The sequence below is a fragment of the Arachis ipaensis genome, chromosome B10, assembly GCF_059453495.1.
Source record: "Arachis ipaensis isolate K30076 ecotype BB chromosome B10, ASM5945349v1, whole genome shotgun sequence".
Taxonomy (NCBI): domain Eukaryota; kingdom Viridiplantae; phylum Streptophyta; class Magnoliopsida; order Fabales; family Fabaceae; genus Arachis; species Arachis ipaensis.
The window spans coordinates 70,954,101-70,973,467 of record NC_142435.1 but is presented as its reverse complement, the minus strand read 5'-3'; the positions used below and the strand labels follow the sequence as shown (position 1 = coordinate 70,973,467).

Genomic DNA, 19,367 nt, shown 5'->3' with positions numbered 1-19,367 from the left:
GTCCTTAATTTGGATCTTTGATTAGCTTAGGCTAGTGAGGGTGTATATAATTTGGGTATGGGAAACTTGGGACATTGGTTGAGAGAAAAGTGTAATTTATATTTTTGTTGAAGATTTTTGGGAATTGGGTACATATTCATGCACCATATGTAAAACCATATGAATTGATACGTTTGTATATAATAAAAAAATGATAAAAAAAAACAAATATATATATATATATATATATATATATATATATATAAAAGAAAAAATATAGAAAAAAATAAAGAGAAAAAGAAATAAAAAGGGGACAAAAATGCCCCAAAGTAAAGTTCAATAAAAATCAATGCATATGGAATGTTAATTAAAGAGAATGCATGAGTATGTGAAAAAGTGAGAATCATGGGTAGCTAGGTTGTGTATTAGAATTGCATAGGTTGTTATATGTGTTTAGTGAGAGCTTAGGCTAATCAAAGATACAAATTTCAAGCTCACTTGACCATATGCATCCCTACCTTGACCCTAGCCCCATTACAACCTATGAATAAATCCTCATGATGAGTGTATGCATGCATTGAATAATTGTTGATTGTTAGAAGAAAAATAAATCTTGAAAAGCATGATTAGAGGAGAATTGAGTGAATCGACCCTATACACTTGAGCAATTTGAGCGGATACACGTCCGGTGAGGGTTCAATGCTTAATTCCTTGTTCCCGGCTTTCATGAGCTTTTCTTCTTGCAAGTCTACTTGTACTTTATTTTGATATTCAAATTGGTAGGATTCATGAATCATCATACTACCTAGCCTTACTTGATATATATTCTTGGAGATTGATTTGCTTTTGACCAAGTAGGTAGAAGCATTTTGCATTTAGTTGCATGCATGTAAATAGGTTTTTATAGTTTCTCTGCATTGAATAAATGTTCATACCCTTTTCTTGTCCTTCTTTATTCTTAGCATGAGGACATGTTTGGTTTAGGTGTGGAGAGATTTGATAAACCCTGATTTTGTGGTTTATCCTGTGCTTAATTTGGGTGGTTTTACCAACTTTTCTCACATTTATTCAATGAAATAGCATGGTTTTGCAATTCTCCCTTGATTTGTGCTTAAGTATGAAAACATGCTTTTTAGGCCTTAAAATAGCTAAATTTAACTAACTTTAATTCCATTCGATGCTTTGATATGTTTGTTGAGTAATTTCAGGTTCATAAGGCAAGTATTAGATGGAAGAAGTGAGGAGAAAAGCATGCAAAGTGGGAGAACTCATGAAGAAATGAAGGAACCGTAAAGCTGTCAAGCCTGACCTCTTCGCACTCAAACGACCATAAATTGAGCTACAGAGGTCCAAATGAGGAGGTTTCAGTTGCATTGGAAAGCTAACATGTGGGGCTTCGAAATGATATAAAATTTGTCATATGTTATTTCGCGTTCAGGGGAGCGCAAGTGCCATGTACGCGTGCGCGCCGATGCTGTCCGTGGCCCACTAAAGTGAAATCGCCCCCAGCGATTTCTGAAGCATTTTAGGCCCAATCCAACTCATTTCTGATGCTATTGAACCCAAAGATTGAAGGGGGAATGAACCAAGTAGTCATAGTTTAGTTTTCATCATGTTTTAGGTAGAATTCTAGAGAGAGAAGCTCTCCCTTCTCTCTAGAATTTAGGGTACTTTAGGTTTAATTTTCTTAAATCCACTTTCAATTCTTGTTTTGATTTAGTTTTCTCTTGTTAATTTCTTGTTTTAATCTTCTTAGTTTCTCTTAATCATTTCCTTTAATTTGTTGCTTTTATGTTCATGAATCTTGTTGGATCTCAATTTTCTTTAAGGCAATTTTTATGTTTCTATGTTCTTTTATGTTGATCTTAGTTGCTATTATTGATTTCTTGCTTATGTTAGTCATGGGTTCCTTTAATTCTTGCATTTTATGATGTTTACTTTTCTTGCACACTAAGTGTTTGATATAATGTTTTCTTTAGTTCTTGAGTAGTTTTCTTGACTCTTAGCCTAGGCTAAGGGAATTAAGTGACCTTGAGTCATTGGGTCTCAATGATTTGGTGATTTGAGAACCCTTGGTGATCAATTTGATACTCATTGATACCAACCTACTACTAATCTAATTAGTAGGTACGTTGGGACTTATGGATTGATGTGATCAAGCCTATTTGATGTACTTCAAGCTTAGGAGTAGACTTTACGTACTTAAAGCTTTTAGAAGTAGACTTAATGGGTTGGTACCTCATAATTATCAATATTTAGTTTGTAGACAAGGATGGTGATCTCAATTACCTATGTCTAGCCAAGAGTACTTTTCCATTATTTTATTTAGCTCTTGTCATTTTACCTTCTTGTCATTTAATTTTTCTTGCCATTTACTTTCTTGCAAAAATATAAAACCAACCCCCTTACCCCCTTTATAGACAATAGTTAGCACTTCATTGCAATTTCTTGTGAGATGACTCAGAGTTCAAATACTTCGGTTAATTCTTATTGGGGTTTGTACTTGAGACAACTCAATTTTTTGATGTGGGAATTGTTTGTTGGTTTAGAACTATGCTTACAACGAAGTTCTTATTTCTAGAAGAGAAATTCTAAACCATCGAGCAAAATCTCATTATGACTGAACTGATATCTTGAGAAGTTCCCAACGAAATCATGGATTAACCGTCTGAGAGAGGTAAATCCATAGCTGTTGGCTCGTGATTTCCGGCCAGGTATTCACATGAACTCAAGTAGACGCAGGTGTTTGTCAGGCATGTTTGTCTTGATGTGATGTACAGAGCTAATTTGTTAGATCGTCCTGTTCATTACGATGAAGATCGGGATATATATCTTAGAGATAGATCAGACACGGATCGAAGAAGATGAAATAGTACTTTTATTAATTCATAGGACTCAGCTGGGCTCCTCCCCTCAACCTAGGAGGTTTAGAAACTCATACTGAAAATAACATACAAAGATAAAAACGTAAAAATAGCAGACCTCCCTCTTGGAGGAGGAGGAAGGTGCCCAAGGTCGAAGATGATGATGGAATGTAAAGATGGATGGTCTGTAAGTTACATGAATCTAATCCCTTAAATAGATGACTAGCAGGGTAAAACAGTCTAATTAGTGCTAAAATCTACTTCTGGGGCCACTTGGTGAGTATTTAGGCTGAGCTTTGATGAGATCCACGTGCATTGAGGTCTCTTAGGCATGGAATGCTAGCCAGGGGTCCTTTCTAGATATTTGGACGTTGGGCTCTGCTCTTTGGGCGCTGGAAGTCTGGATGAGTGCAGATAGCTGGCGTTGGACGCCTGTTTTGGGCCTTCTAATCCGAAGTAAAGTATGGACTATTATATATAGGTAGAAAGCTCTGGAAGTCAGATTTCCATAGCCATTGAGAGCGTTCCATTTGGACTTTTGTAGCTCCGGAAAATCTCTTTCGAATGCAAGCTGGTCAGATCTGGACAGCATTTGTAGTGCTTTCTTTGTCTCTGAATTAGACTTCTGCTCCAGCTCCTCAATTTCAGCCAGAAAATACCTGAAATTGCCCAAAAACACAAAAAGCTCATATTTGAATCCAAAAATGTGATTTTAACACTAAAACCTATAAAAACTTAATAAAAACTAAATAAAAACTACTAAAAACTATATGAAAAAGATGTCAAAAAGCGTATAAAATATCCGCTCATCACAACACCAAACTTAAACTATTGCTTGTCCCCAAGCAACTAAAAACACAGTAGGATAAAAAGAAAATTAAGATACAATAAATTTCTAAGTTTCAAATGAAGCTTAGTTAAAATCAGATAAGCGGGACTTAGTAGCTTTTTGCTTCTGAATAGTTTTGGCATCTCACTATCCATTGAAAGTCAGAGATGTTGGCATCTTTAGGAACTTAGAATCCAGTTCATATTAGTGAATCTCTTAGTTAAGCTTATTTTGATTCTTGAACACAGCTTTTTTTTTTTTTTTTGAGTCTTGGTCGTGACCCTAAGCACTCTGTTTTCCAGTATTACCACCGGATACATTCATGCCACAGACACTTTACCTGGGTAAAACTTTTTAGATTGTGACTCAGCTTTGCTAGAGTACCCAGATAGAGATGTCCAGAGTTCTTAAGAACACTCTTTTTGCTTTGGACCACGACTTTAACCGCTCAATCTCAAGCTTTTCACTTAACACCTTCACGCCACAAACACATGGTTAGGGATAGCTTGGTTTAGCCGCTTATGCCAGATTTTGTTCCTTTGGGCCCTCCTATCCACTAATGCTCAAAGCCTTAGGCCCTTTTACCCTTGCCTTTTGGTTTAAAGGGTTATTGGCTTTTTCAATCTGCCCTCATTTTCCTGCGTTTTTGGGCAGTAATGGGTTTTTCTGCTTTTATTTTATTTTCACTATTTTCCTTCTTGCATGCATATATATATGTTTTTCTTTTGCAACATGCTTTTTCTTTTGCTTTTTGCTTATTTTTCTTGCTTAAAGAATCAATTTTCAGATTTTTCAAATTATCAATAATATTTTTCCTTTTTCCTTATTCTTTCAAGAGCCAACATTCATAAATTTCAACTTCAAATATGAACTGTTTAATCATACATTCAGAAAACAAAAGCAAATGACACCATATCAAACTAATTAAACTAATCTTATTTTAAAATTGAAATTCATACATCTCTCAGTTCTTTTCAAAAAACATTTCATTTAAGCAAGGTGAGAAATATATGGAATATTTTACAACTTTTTAAGACATCAATGCAAATGATCATGCAACTAGGACAAGAAAATAGATAAACAGACAGAAAAACAGAAAAATAAGACAGGAAAGGAGTAAAAGAGAATGAATCTACCTAAATGATGGTGGCCAGTGCTCCTCCTTGAGGATCCCATGTAGTGCTTGATCTCTTCTATGTTACTCCTTTGTCTTTATTGAGGCGGCTGCACAAGCTTTTGTGCATGCTTCCTAGTTTGCTCCGTCCTCTTCTTCCATACTTAAGAGTGGTAAAAGTCACAAAGCAAGGCTTTGACAACACCAAACTTAAGAGTTTTGCTCGTCCTCGAGCAAAGTAGGGTAGAAGAAGGTGGGGTAGTTGGAGCTTCTGTAGGACCTCTTGGTCTTGAGAAGCTAGGGAATTCCAGATTCTCTGCTTCTCTGCATTGGCGTTTGAACGCCCAGGGGCTGCTCCCTGGCTGGCGTGCAATGCCAGCAATGCTCCCCTCTTAGGGCGTTGATGCCAAGGCATCTTAGGCTAGTTTCACTAGCATTTTTTTGATAGTTTTAGTTGTTTTATGCATTTTCTTGAGCTTAAAGTAACCAAGAATGGTTAAAAGAAGAACAAAGCAATGAACCATCCAAACAGTATGATTTTGATGCAAATTCCATGAGTTTTTAGTTATATTACTTGAATGCTATGAATGGAAGATTTCTCATGAAATTTTGCAAGACTTTGATGCAATTGTTTGGATGATTTCAGGGAAGAAGAGGCTAGGCAAGGAAGCAACAAAGTCAATAAAGGAAGCTTGAATATCACATGTGGAGTTTAAGTTCTAGTTTAAGCCTAAACTGGAGCTTAAACGCCAGAATCATGAAGGCTAAGAAATGCTGAAACTGAAGTTTAACCTCCAGTTTAACCTTAAACTGGAGGTTAAACGCCAGAATGAAAGTCTCACCAAAGAAGCATTGCACGTTTAACCTCCAGTTTAACCTTAAACTGGAGGTTAAACGCCAGAATGAGAATGCCAATCAGGAAGCATTTCCACGTTTAACCTCCAGTTTAACCTTAAACTGGAGGTTAAACGCCAGAAATGGGAAGTGCACCAAGGAGCCATTTCCACGTTTAAGCTCCAGTTTGACCTTAAACTGGAGCTTAAACGTGTTCGACCAAGTTTTCTCCTCCAGGGTTGCTTTCTCCATTTCCACGTTTAAGCTCCAGTTTAACCTTAAACTGGAGCTTAAACGTGTTCGACACCTCCAGGGCTACCTTTCTCAGCTTCCACGTTTAAGCTCCAATTTAACCTTAAACTGGAGCTTAAACGTGTTCGACCTCCAGGATGCCTTCTTCCATTTCCACGTTTAAGCTCCAGTTTAACCTTAAACTGGAGCTTAAACGTGTTCGACCTCCAGGGCTGCCTTTTCTATCTCCACGTTTAAGCTTCAGTTTAACCTTAAACTGAAGCTTAAACGTGTTCGACTAAGTTACCCTCCAGGGCTGCCTTCTTCCATTTCCACGTTTAAGCTTCAGTTTAACCTTAAACTGAAGCTTAAACGTGCTTCCACAAAAGGCATCACTGGAAGTGTCTGGCGTTTAAGCTACAGTTTAAGCTTAAACTGCAACTTAAACGCCACTCTTGGAAAAGGTTTCTGGGCCAACAATATTGCGGTTTAAGTTAGTATTTGAGCACAAACATTAACTTAAACTTACTCTGGTATGAAACCCAATTGAATATCATGGTTTATGGGATTGGGCCTGAAGGATTGATGAGTCTGAAATTTCAATTTATTGAGTCATGTGTCATTATTTGATTATCACTAAGTTGGCTCAATGAATGTTACAGATTTTGGATCAACAGCCTCATCAAGATTATGGATCATAAACCCAAGGCAAAAGGAAAGCAGGGAGAGGCCTCAAAGCCCAAGAAACACAACAGAAGCTCAATATAGAAAGTGTATAAATAGGATAGAATTTAAGTTAGGGAGGACTTTTACTTTTACTTTTAGCTAGTTTTCATATCTTTGTAATTGAATTCAGAGCTATGACTCACTAAACCCCCTTTCATTGGGTTAGGGAGCTCTATTGTAATTCAATGAATCAATAATAGTTTATCTTCTTCTTCAATCTTTTCTCTTAAATTTTGTTAGAAAGCTTCTCGATCTAATTCCATTGGGTAGTTGTCTTGGGAAAGAAACTACCCATAATTGGAATCCTTCGGAACCTTGGGAAAGGAATGGAGGATTCATGCTAGAGAAGCTTTCTCACAGTGAATTGGATTGGGGTTTGGATGGATATTGTGACATGTAATCCTACCAAATTGTGGTTCATGAAACTGTGTGGTATAATCAGTGATCGAGCATCATCTCTTCTTATGAACATTTAAACCAAGGGATTGGGAATTTGTTCGTTTTTAGAGAGAATTGGTGAGCCAAGGGATTGGGATCCAATCATATAAGATTGCCAAGCAAAATTCAATGAACGCATTGCTTGAGGAAGAGATAAACATGTTTTGATTCGGAGATCTCAATATCTCCTATAACCCAATGAATTCCCCATTTCTGATTTCCACTTTCTCTTTACATTCTGCAATTACATTCATGCAATCACCCCCATTCCCTTTTAATTTCAGCAATCTAGCTTCTGCTCTTTACTTCATGCAATTTAAGATTCCGCCATTTAAATTTCTTGTCATTTACTTTTCCCGCCAATTTTACATTCCGCAATTCTCATCTAAATCTTGATTCCGCTCAACTAGAACACACTTCTAATCCGAATTGCTCACTCAACCAATCCTTGTGGGATTCGACCTCACTCTATTGTGAGTTTTTACTTGACGATAACCGGTGCACTTGCCGGAAGGAATTTTGCCGATCGTGCAATTTCCTAAATCGTAGCATAACTAGTTTATGCGCATCAAGTTTATGGCGCCGTTGCCGGGGATTGGTTTTCGATTGACAATTCTCAAATTGGAAGTTAACTAGATTGAGCATTTTTTTTTGTTTTGATTAATTCAGTACACATTACTTGTTGAATTTTAATTTCTGCACTCTGTTACATGCTTTCTTTCTTTATGCCTTTAAATTCAAGCAACTAACTCACTGACTCACTAACTGTTTGAATTAATTCCTCAACTGCTCTAACCATACTCTTCCATTAACCAAGAGTATTTCACTTGTTTGTTGCCTGTGCTGTGTTCTTGTATGACAGGTAGGAGAGGAGAGACATCAACTCCTCCATATACCGAACCAGAGAGGACCCTTCATAGACTGAGAAGGGAAGCAAGAGGGAAGAGAGTACTGGGAGAAGAGGAATCTGAAGGAGAATCTGAGGACAATTTTGAGGAAGCTTTAGATCTCAACATGGATAGAGAAGTTCACAACCATGAGAGAGCTGATGGAAACAATGCCATTCCTGAGAGGAGGGTTCTTAGTTCATACATAAACCCAACCTCTGGGAATTGTGGTAGCAGCATCCAGAAACCACCCATTCAGGCCAACAATTTTGAGCTCAAACCACAGCTAATATCACTTGTGGAGAATCATTGTTCATTTGGTGGAAGTGCTAATGAAGACCCAAACCAACATCTCACAAAATTCCTGAGAATTTGTGACACTGTGAAGTCCAATGGAGTCCAGGAAGATGCATATAAACTGCTTTTGCTCCCATTTTCACTTAGGGACAAGGCAGCTAAGTGGCTGGAATCATTCCCAAGGGGGAGCCTAACAACCTGGGATGAAGTGGAAAGCAAGTTTCTGGCACGTTTCTACCCCCCACAAAAGGTCAATAGGCTTCGATCTGAGGTTCAGACGTTTAGACAACAAGATGGTGAAACTCTCTACGAGGCATGGGAGAGATTCAAGGATTTGACAAGGAAATGCCCACCAGACATGTTCCATGACTGGGTGCAATTGCATATTTTCTATGATGGACTGTCTTATGAATCAAGGAAGGCTGTAGACCATTCATCAGGAGGTTCATTGAACAGGAAAAAGACTGTGGAAGAAGCCATTGAAGTGATTGAGACAGTGGCTGAGAATGAGTACTACTATGCATCAGAGAGACACAACACTAAGGGAGTCATGGAGCCGAACCATGTTGATACAATTCTAGCCCAAAACAGGGTGTTTGCCAAGCAACTAGCAGAGCTCACCAGGAAATTAGAAACAAAACAAGTGGCTGCAATACACACACAAGAGCAAGAGGAAGAAAGCACTGAAGGAGGTGATTGGGAAGAGGCCAATTATGTAGGAAATCAACAAAGGCAACCATATGATCCACATTCCAACACTTACAACCCAGGCTGGAAAAACCACCCAAACTTTGGGTGGGGAAACCAGCAAAACCAACATAACAAGTCCACATACCAAAACTCCAACCAAAGATCATACCAAGCCACACAAAACACTTACTCTCAACCACCATATCATGGCCAAAATAATCAACCTACCCAACCTAACCCGAACCAACAATTTCAAGATCAATTAAACAGGATAGAAGGAGTGCTGGCACACATGGGTCAGGACATAATTGAATTGAAAAGCTTCAGGGATGATGTGAGAACTACCTTAAGAAACCATGGTGAAAAACTCAAGAGGATGGAGTCTCAAGTAGGAGAGCTATCTCAACAGGCCCTCAAATCAACTGCAGTGTTCCCTAGTGACACAGAAAAGAATCCTAAAGGGGAACAAAAGGGAGTGAGATGGGAAGAATGCAAAGCCATCACCATATTGAAAGAAGTCTCAGAAGAAGAAGGAATCAGATCCTCAGAACAGGAGCCAGAAATCTTGAAGGAAGGTGTGGAGGAAGCTAAGCAGGAAAGTGAAACTGAGCAAGCCAAGGAACTGCAAAAAGGCACGATAGAAACATACCAACCAAAAGCACCATTTCCTCAGAGGTTAGGAGGAGGTGAAAAAGAGAAAACCTATTCAAGGTTTTTAGAGACATTTAAGTCTCTCCATATCAATATTCCCTTTCTTGAGATTCTCCATCAAATGCCTACACACATCAAGTATTTAAAGGAATTGTTGAGCAAGAAAAGAGTTTTGAAGGGAGGACAAACGGTAACAATGAACAAAGAATGCAGTGCCCTCATCAAGAAGGACACAGTCTCTAAGAAAACAGACCCAGGAAGTTTTCATATTCCTTGCATCATAGGAGAAACAAAAATTGACAGAGGATTCTGTGATCTAGGAGCTAGCATAAATGTGATGCCTCTAACTCTTATGAAGAGGCTACAACTGAATGAGGTGAGATCCACTGATGTAATCATACAACTGGCTGACAAAACTCAGAAGCAAGCTGAAGGGGTGGTTGAGAATGTGCTGGTGAAAGTGGGAGATTATTACTTCCCCACAGACTTTGTCATTTTGGACATGGAGGAAAGCTACCTATACCCTATCATTCTGGGAAGACCATTTCTAGCCACTACTAGAGCGCTCATAGATGTAGAACAAGGAGAGCTAATTCTGAGAATACATGATGAACAGCTCATTTTCAAAGTTTTCAAACCTGCATCTGAACCTGAACCAGAACCTGAAAAGCCTAAGGATGATAGTAGTCATCTGTGTTTGGAGGAAAGTAATCCAGCAGCTGAAACTCTAAAACAGTCTTTGGAAGGCAAACAGGAATTGCAAGAGTTAAAGCCACAAGAATCAATGGAAACAGATCAGAAGGATCCTCCTAGCATAAGGGTCAATGAAGAAATCCTCAAGAGAAAGGGAAGAATGATAGGGAAATTGCCAAGAGGGTGGAGAAACAAGAAAATTCCCACTGAAGGTTTTTCTCCGGGAGATAAAGCGATATCAAGTCATTATCTGCCAATCCCACCTGGCCTCAAAACCATTCCTTCCCAGCTCCCTCAAGTGTTCACAATCAGGAAAGTTCTTTCTATGGAACATTTAGAGGTCATGAAGGAATCAAGTGGAGACGTTTGCATAGTGAGAGGAGAAGACGTCAAGCACTACAATCCACCCTAACAAGGGACAACCGTCAAGCTAGTGACGTTAAAGAAGCGCTTCATGGGAGGCAACCCATGTTTTTAATATCCTTACTCTTTTTTGTTTTGTTTTGCATCTAATAAAGCATGGTTTCTTATGCATGAACTTGAATCCTCAGGACAACTGCTGAAAGAGTGCACTAAACATTGCATATAAAATACAATTTGTCTCTAAGTTTGGTGTGCCTGAGGGCACCCCAAACTTTATTCAAAATGCATTCAATTTTTCATGCAAAGAGCACAACCAAACATTAAGTTTGGTGTTCCTCTTTGAACACGGTTCATGAAAAGCAAGAAGTTCCTCTGGATTTCGAAATTCATGACAAGTAGACCATTCGCATGTTTTAATACTTTGGTTTCAATTACTTAGGGTAGTAACTTTGTTTAGAATCAAAGAGCCAAAGTGACTATGATTTATTAGAATTATGCACAGTCATTAAGGACAACCAATATGGATTTCATGTCATCAGGAGACTTTACCAAACACTAAGTTTGGTGTCCAATAATAAGTGTGCATACATACAAAAGTCACGGCTATAAGCTCATGGAGTCAATCATTGATTTACATGTGCAAGTACTATTCATCATTCACATGGACCGAAAAATGATAGCAAACTTGTTTGTTTGTGCAGGTACAAAAGAAAAGACAAAAATGGAGGAAAAAGACAAAGGGAGGTACGGTGCTTGGTCAAAAAGAAAGTTCACAAGTCTTTGAAGCTAACACATGGGAAAAGGAAGTTCTGCAAGAAAAGATTGCTACATGTACAACCTAATGAACCCAGAATACTTCCAAGAAAATGAAAAGCAATTCGTCCTTCTCCCTAATTCATATATTTACCATCAAGCCACCCTTCACAAACCACCCTAGCCGTCCATTTTTCACTTAAGGGCCCTATAAAGAACCACTTGGGGAACGAGTTCAACACCACCAAATCTCCTTCATGCACATTTTCTTCATCATAGCATAAACTATCTCTTGCCGAAAACAACCTCCCCACATTTCCAACAACACTTCTTGCTTCACCTTGTCAACTTTAGCTTGTCACTTACCCCAAAACTAAAGAACCAATGGCAGCTTCATCTAGCCACAAAAGAAGAAAAGACAAGCAACCAATGGAGGAGAACAGGGAATTCGATGCAAGGAGATACAAATCAGTTTTTCATGAGATTCAAGCCGAATGGATGAGACCTAAAAGGGTACTAGCTGAGGTTCCCTTTGACCTTGAAAAGGATGAGTTCCCAGGTATTTGGGAGAAGATCAAAAAGAGGAAGTGGGAGCTCCTGACTAAGCCAATCACTAAAATCAACATCAACTTGGTGAAGGAGTTCTATGCAAATGCAGTGAGGGAAGACTCAACCAAGAAACCCACATACAAAAGCTATGTGAGAGGGGTGGAAGTTGACTTCAGCCCCAAGGCAATCATGAAAACTCTTGGCCTGAAAAACATACATTTCAGCCAAGCAAGTTATGAGGAAAGGATGATAGGAGAACCTGACTACACGACTATTGCTGAAGATCTTTGTGCCATCAGAGCTGAATGGGTGAGAAAAACAAGAGGGGCTCCAAGAGTCTTGAGAAGGGGAGACCTAACACCTGAAGCTAAAGGGTGGTATGCAATAGTTAGGAGATCCATCCTACCCACTGCAAACTCTTCAGAAATAGTCCCTAAAAGAGCCATCTTGCTTCATTGCATTATGGTGGGAGGGGAGATCAAAGTTCATAAACTCATTGCTGAACAGATACAAGAGTTTAGTGAGAAAAGTGACCCTGAATCCTGGCTTCACTTCCCTAGCACCATCATTAGACTATGCATCGATGCCCAAGTACCACTTGAAGATGAAAGACCTAATTGGCTATATCCTGGATTGGCCATAACTGCGTACAGAATGACTCTTGGCCCAACTGCTCCAAGACATACAAGAAGAAGAAATGAAGAAGGGCAACAAGCGGAAGCAAAGCAAGAAGCAGAACAAGAAGGACAGGAAGGAGAAGACAGAGAAGAAGAGCAAGAAGAGCAAGCAATCCCAGAAAGAAGACAACGAATTCCCAGAGACCCCATGGATATGAGCAGAATGCAGGAAATCATGGAAGGAATGTCTCAACAATACATGAGGTCTCAGGAGAGACAAGAGGACTTTCACCTAAAAATGATGGATATGCAAAGGAACTTTGAATCAAGATTCTTAGATCTGCAAAAGGGAACAAAATTTACACTTACAGGAATCCTTCAGCCACATATGCCAACACCAAGATGCCAATGTCTTGGCAATCAAGGAAGCCACCACTTTACAGAATGCAAGATACTCAGTCCAAGCTGATTACAACATCAGTTCGCAAATCAAGCTTAACTACATAGGGGAACATTTACACAAGATGGACCCAGCATTCCCAGCTTTTGATGAGTATTTCAAAGGGAGGAAAGAAGGAGAAATAAACAAGGCAATGATCCTTGAAAAAGGAGTGGAAGAAACAATGAAAAAGGCTGGATTCTGGAAAAAGCTCATAAGAAAAGACAAAGGAAGCACAAGTGGTCAAAAAGAGGCAGGAAGCAAGAAGAAGCAGGATCCCAAGAATTAAGAAGAACCAAGCAATAAATAAGAGGTGGTCTCGTTCCTTAATAATCAAATGATAATTGGTGAATTGTCTTTATGAGCTTTCTTTCATCATAAGTCATTTAAGTTTTATGTGGAGTTTTTTTTTTTAGTATGAGTGTCTGTTATTGCTTTGAATAAAGCGAATGCCTAGATGTTTGGATATAACTTCACCTTCTTAAACAAGTGCTTGCCATGCTTGTTCTATTTACAAAAATAAAAGAAAAGTTTGAACAAAAGTAACTTGGCTAAAGTAGTGACAAATCAAGTAGAATTAAGTGGTGGTATGCATGCTTGATTGTTCAGTCAGATCACTGGAAATAGAGTGTAGAATTATCATTTTTTATGTAGAAATTGAAAACTGTCTATGGATCTTGATGAATAAATGTCTTTGGCCATGAAAAAGAAAGAAAAAGAAGAAGAAAAAGCCACTGAAAAAGGGCAACCAAAAAGAAAAAAATTTGAGAAAATAAGCTAGGCACCAATGGTTTGAACTTCTGAGACAAATGCCTGTGGTGTTCATGTATTAAGGATATGCTTGGATGAATAGGTTCTGAGGAGTGTTTCAACACTTGGTAACTTGGGTTAACTAACCCGGGATTATCAACCAAAAGTCCATTATCAAGAGCAACCTAAATACAAAACATTTAGTCACACAAAGAGGTGCTGGGCACCAATGTCTCAAGAAGAAATGTGAACTAAAATGCCTGAAGTGGATATGTGTAGTGCACTGATAAGAAAAAGAAAATGCCAAAGGCTTGTGCAACACATGACACCAAGCAAACAAGGAGCAAAGGAGCTCTAAGAAAAAGAAAAGAAAAACAAAGAAGAGAAAAGTGCCAAGGACATAAGAATAACAAGAGGCCATAGCAGTGTTTGATGGATGCAATGAAAAAGTGATGATCTTACTTGATAAGTATGGAAAAGTGATGCTGCAACTTTCTGCATAAAACCCTTCTGATGAACTTCAAATGCTTGCTAATATAGCCAATGTAATTGCTTTCTGTTTCATACTTTCTTCTCAAATAACTCAGGACTTGCTTAGGGACAAGCAAGTATTAAGTTTGGTGTTGTGATGCTAAGGCATCTTAGGCTAGTTTCACTAGCATTTTTTTGATAGTTTTAGTTGTTTTATGCATTTTCTTGAGCTTAAAGTAACCAAGAATGGTTAAAAGAAGAACAAAGCAATGAACCATCCAAACAGTATGATTTTGATGCAAATTCCATGAGTTTTTAGTTATATTACTTGAATGCTATGAATGGAAGATTTCTCATGAAATTTTGCAAGACTTTGATGCAATTGTTTGGATGATTTCAGGGAAGAAGAGGCTAGGCAAGGAAGAAACAAAGTCAATAAAGGAAGCTTGAATATCACATGTGGAGTTTAAGTTCCAGTTTAAACCTAAACAGGAGCTTAAACGCCAGAATCATGAAGGCTAAGAAATGCTGAAACTGAAGTTTAACCTCCAGTTTAACCTTAAACTGGAGGTTAAACGCCAGAATGAAAGTCTCACCAAAGAAGCATTGCACGTTTAACCTCCAGTTTAACCTTAAACTGGAGGTTAAACGCCAGAATGAGAATGCCAATCAGGAAGCATTTCCACGTTTAACCTCCAGTTTAACCTTAAACTGGAGGTTAAACGCCAGAAATGGGAAGTGCACCAGGGAGCCATTTCCACGTTTAAGCTCCAGTTTGACCTTAAACTGGAGCTTAAACGTGTTCGACCAAGTTTTCTCCTCCAGGGTTGCTTTCTCCATTTCCACGTTTAAGCTCCAGTTTAACCTTAAACTGGAGCTTAAACGTGTTCGACACCTCCAGGGCTACCTTTCTCAGCTTCCACGTTTAAGCTCCAGTTTAACCTTAAACTGGAGCTTAAACGTGTTCGACCTCCAGGATGCCTTCTTCCATTTCCACGTTTAAGCTCCAGTTTAACCTTAAACTGGAGCTTAAACGTGTTCGACCTCCAGGGCTGCCTTTTCTATCTCCACGTTTGAGCTTCAGTTTAACCTTAAACTGAAGCTTAAACGTGTTCGACTAAGTTACCCTCCAGGGCTGCCTTCTTCCATTTCCACGTTTAAGCTTCAGTTTAACCTTAAACTGAAGCTTAAACGTGCTTCCACAAAAGGCATCACTGGAAGTGTCTGGCGTTTAAGCTACAGTTTAAGCTTAAACTGCAACTTAAACGCCACTCTTGGAAAAGGTTTCTGGGCCAACAATATTGCGGTTTAAGTTAGTATTTGAGCACAAACATTAACTTAAACTTACTCTGGTATGAAACCCAATTGAATATCATGGTTTATGGGATTGGGCCTGAAGGATTGATGAGTCTGAAATTTCAATTTATTGAGTCATGTGTCATTATTTGATTATCACTAAGTTGGCTCAATGAATGTTACAGATTTTGGATCAACAGCCTCATCAAGATTATGGATCATAAACCCAAGACAAAAGGAAAGCAGGGAGAGGCCTCAAAGCCCAAGAAACACAACAGAAGCTCAATATAGAAAGTGTATAAATAGGATAGAATTTAAGTTAGGGAGGACTTTTACTTTTACTTTTAGCTAGTTTTCATATCTTTGTAATTGAATTCAGAGCTATGACTCACTAAACCCCCTTTCATTGGGTTAGGGAGCTCTATTGTAATTCAATGAATCAATAATAGTTTATATTCTTCTTCAATCTTTTCTCTTGAATTTTATTAGAAAGCTTCTCGATCTAATTCCATTGGGTAGTTGTCTTGGGAAAGAAACTACCCATAATTGGAATCCTTCGGAACCTTGGGAAAGGAATGGAGGATTCATGCTAGAGAAGCTTTCTCACAGTGAATTGGATTGGGGTTTGGATGGATATTGTGACATGTAATCCTACCAAATTGTGGTTCATGAAACTGTGTGGTATAATCAGTGATCGAGCATCATCTCTTCTTATGAACATTTAAACCAAGGGATTGGGAATTTGTTCGTTTTTAGAGAGAATTGGTGAGCCAAGGGATTGGGATCCAATCATATAAGATTGCCAAGCAAAATTCAATGAACGCATTGCTTGAGGAAGAGATAAACATGTTTTGATTCGGAGATCTCAATATCTCCTATAACCCAATAAATTCCCCATTTCTGATTTCCACTTTCTCTTTACATTCTGCAATTACATTCATGCAATCACCCCCATTCCCTTTTAATTTCAGCAATCTAGCTTCTGCTCTTTACTTCATGCAATTTAAGATTCCGCCATTTAAATTTCTTGTCATTTACTTTTCCCGCCAATTTTACATTCCGCAATTCTCATCTAAATCTTGATTCCGCTCAACTAGAACACACTTCTAATCCGAATTGCTCACTCAACCAATCCTTGTGGGATTCGACCTCACTCTATTGTGAGTTTTTACTTGACGATAACCGGTGCACTTGCCGGAAGGAATTTTGCCGATCGTGCAATTTCCTAAATCGTAGCATAACTAGTTTATGCGCATCAGGCGTTGAACGCCCAGCAGGGCTTCCTAGCTGGCGTTCAACTTTGACACTCCACTTGGAGTGTTCTGTTTTTACTACTGTGAAATCTGTCTCTTGACTGATGCACATGATCATGACTCTAACAACTGAAAGGAAAAACAAAAAGAAAATAAATGGTTGAGTAAAGTTGGGTTGCCTCCCAATAAGCGCTCTTTTAAAGTCACTAGCTTGACCTTTAGCTCCTTAAGGAGGTGAGTAAGGGCTCAGATTTTCGCCCCTGACAATGAATTTTTTGCCTGTCCTCTCATTGATGAGCTCTACATGCTCTAGAGATAGAACACGACTCACTGTATGTGGTAAGGCTGGCTTCTTAGTGAAGACAACTCTCATACTAGGTGAGAGGCCTTTTGTTGGGACTTTCTCGTCTATCCAGCCTTTAGGTACTTTCTTTTTAGTACCTTTGTGCTTAGAGCTTGTTGAGGGCTTCTTAACACCAAACTTAGAATTGATATCTGGGGACTCTGCAGAGCTCTGCACAAAAAGAGAGGGTTTGCACACTAGGTGTTACACTGTTATCTCTCTTTTAGAGGGAGAATTGGGGTGAGGCATCTTAAATAAGATGTGGTCCTCCCCTAACTTTAGGGTTAGTTCTCCCTTAGCCACATCAATGATAGCATTAGCTGTGGCTAAGAAAGGTCTTTCAAGGATGACACAGTCATCCTCATCCTTTCCTATGTCCAAGAATAAGAAATTTGCAGGGATGTAGTGGTTTTCAACTTTAACCAAGACATCCTCTACTAAGCTATATGGCTTCTTCATAGTCTTGTCTGTCATCTCTAAAGAGACGTGTGTAGCTTGTACCTTAAATATGCCTAGCTTCTCCATTACTGAGAGTGGCATGAGGTTGATGCTTGACCCTAGGTCACATGGAGCCTTTTCAAAGGTCATAATGCTTATGGTGCAAGGAATCAGAAAGCATCCAGGGTCTGAAAGCTTCTGAGGTAGCTCTTGCTGATCCAAAGCATCGAGTACTTTGGTAAGCAGTGGAGGTTCTTCCTCCAGAGGCTTTGTACCAAATAGTTTGGCATTCAGCTTCATTAGAGCTCCTAGGAAACGAGCAACTTGCTCTTCCCTAGTGTCGTCATCCTCACTTGAGGATGAGTAGTCATGAGAACTTATGCACTGTAGAAGTGCATTCAAAGGAACCTCAATTGTCTTTATGGTTTCCTTTGGTTCTGGGCTGGTGGGCATTGAACACCCAGTGAAGGCTTCTTCACTGGTGTTTAATGCCTTCCCATTCTCCTCCAATTCAGCCTCAACCTCCATGATTATGGCCTTACACTCTTCTCTAAGATTAACTTCAGTATTACTAGGGAGAGTGTCAGGAGGGATCTCAGGGATCCTCTTGCTCAGTTGACCAACTTATACCTCTAAGTTTCTAATGGAGGACCTTATTTCATTAACGAAACTGTGGGTGGTCTTAGTGAGGCTGGAGACTAGAATGACTAAGTCAGAAAGGCTCTGCTTAGAGGTCTCCATATTCCCTTGAGAAGGTGGGAATGGTGGTCTGTAATTGAACCTATTCTGGTTCCTACCACATTGATTGAAACCTTGCTGAGGTTTCTGTTGATCCTTCCATGAGAGTTAGGATGTTTCCTCTATGAAAGGATGTAAGTGTTTCCATAGGCTTCTCCCATGTAATTCACCTCCTCCATGGTGGGTTGATCAGGATCATAGGCTTCTTCTTCAAGAGAAGGTTCCTGATTACTGCCAGCTGCAGTTTGCATCCCAGTGAGATATTAAGAGACCATGTTGACCTGTTGGGTCAAGATCTTATTCTGAGCTAGGATGGCATTCAAAGTCTCAACTTCTTCCTTTCTTCTGAGAGGTTCCATGATTTATAGGATTCCTCTCAGAGGTGTACATGAACTAGTTGTTAGCAACCATCTTAATGAGCTCTCTAGCTTTTGCGGCATTTTCTTTAAGTGGAGAGATTCACCTGCAGAGCTATCCAAGGAAATATTGGATATTTCAGATAAGCCATCATAGAACATGCCTATGAGGGACCATTCTGAGAGCATGTCAGGAGGATATCTCCTGATCAGCTGCTTGTATCTTTCCCAAGCTTCATAGAGGGATTCACCTTCTCTTTATTTGAAGGTTTGAACTTCTACTCTAATCTTGCTCATCCTTTGAGGAGGAAAAAACTTAGCAAGAAAAGCATTTATAAGCTTTTCCTAAGAGTCAAGACTCTCTCTAGGTTGGGCATCCAACCGAAACTTAGCTCTGTCTCGCAAAGCAAAGGGAAAAAGCATCAGCTTGTAGACTTTCGGATTAACTCCATTAGTCTTTATAGTATCACAGATCTATAAAAATTCTGCTAAGAACTGATGTGGATCTTCCAATGAAAGTCCATGAAATTTGCAGTTCTGTTGCAGAAGAGAGACAAACTGAGGCTTATGCTCAAAATTGTTAGCTCCAATGGCAGGTACAGCAATGCTTCTGCCATAAAAGTCAAAGGTAGGCATGGTGAAGTCACCAAGGACCTTTCTAGGCTCCTCTTGTGGTTCGGTCATATCCTCTGTTTCTTGTTCAAAACTTTTTGAAAGGTCTATTCTGGAGTGTTGTGCTTTAACTTGTTGTAAATGCCTCCTCAGAGT

At 39.1% G+C, this 19,367-nt stretch overlaps 1 non-coding gene across 1 annotated transcript; it reads right to left on the bottom strand.

Annotated features, from left to right (window-relative positions):
* Window positions 1-8,455: 8,455 nt before the first annotated feature.
* Window positions 8,456-8,559, bottom strand: LOC148580363 (small nucleolar RNA R71). The gene has a single exon (XR_015899454.1). It is a non-coding gene; the product is annotated as a small nucleolar RNA R71 (small nucleolar RNA).
* Window positions 8,560-19,367: the final 10,808 nt, after the last annotated feature.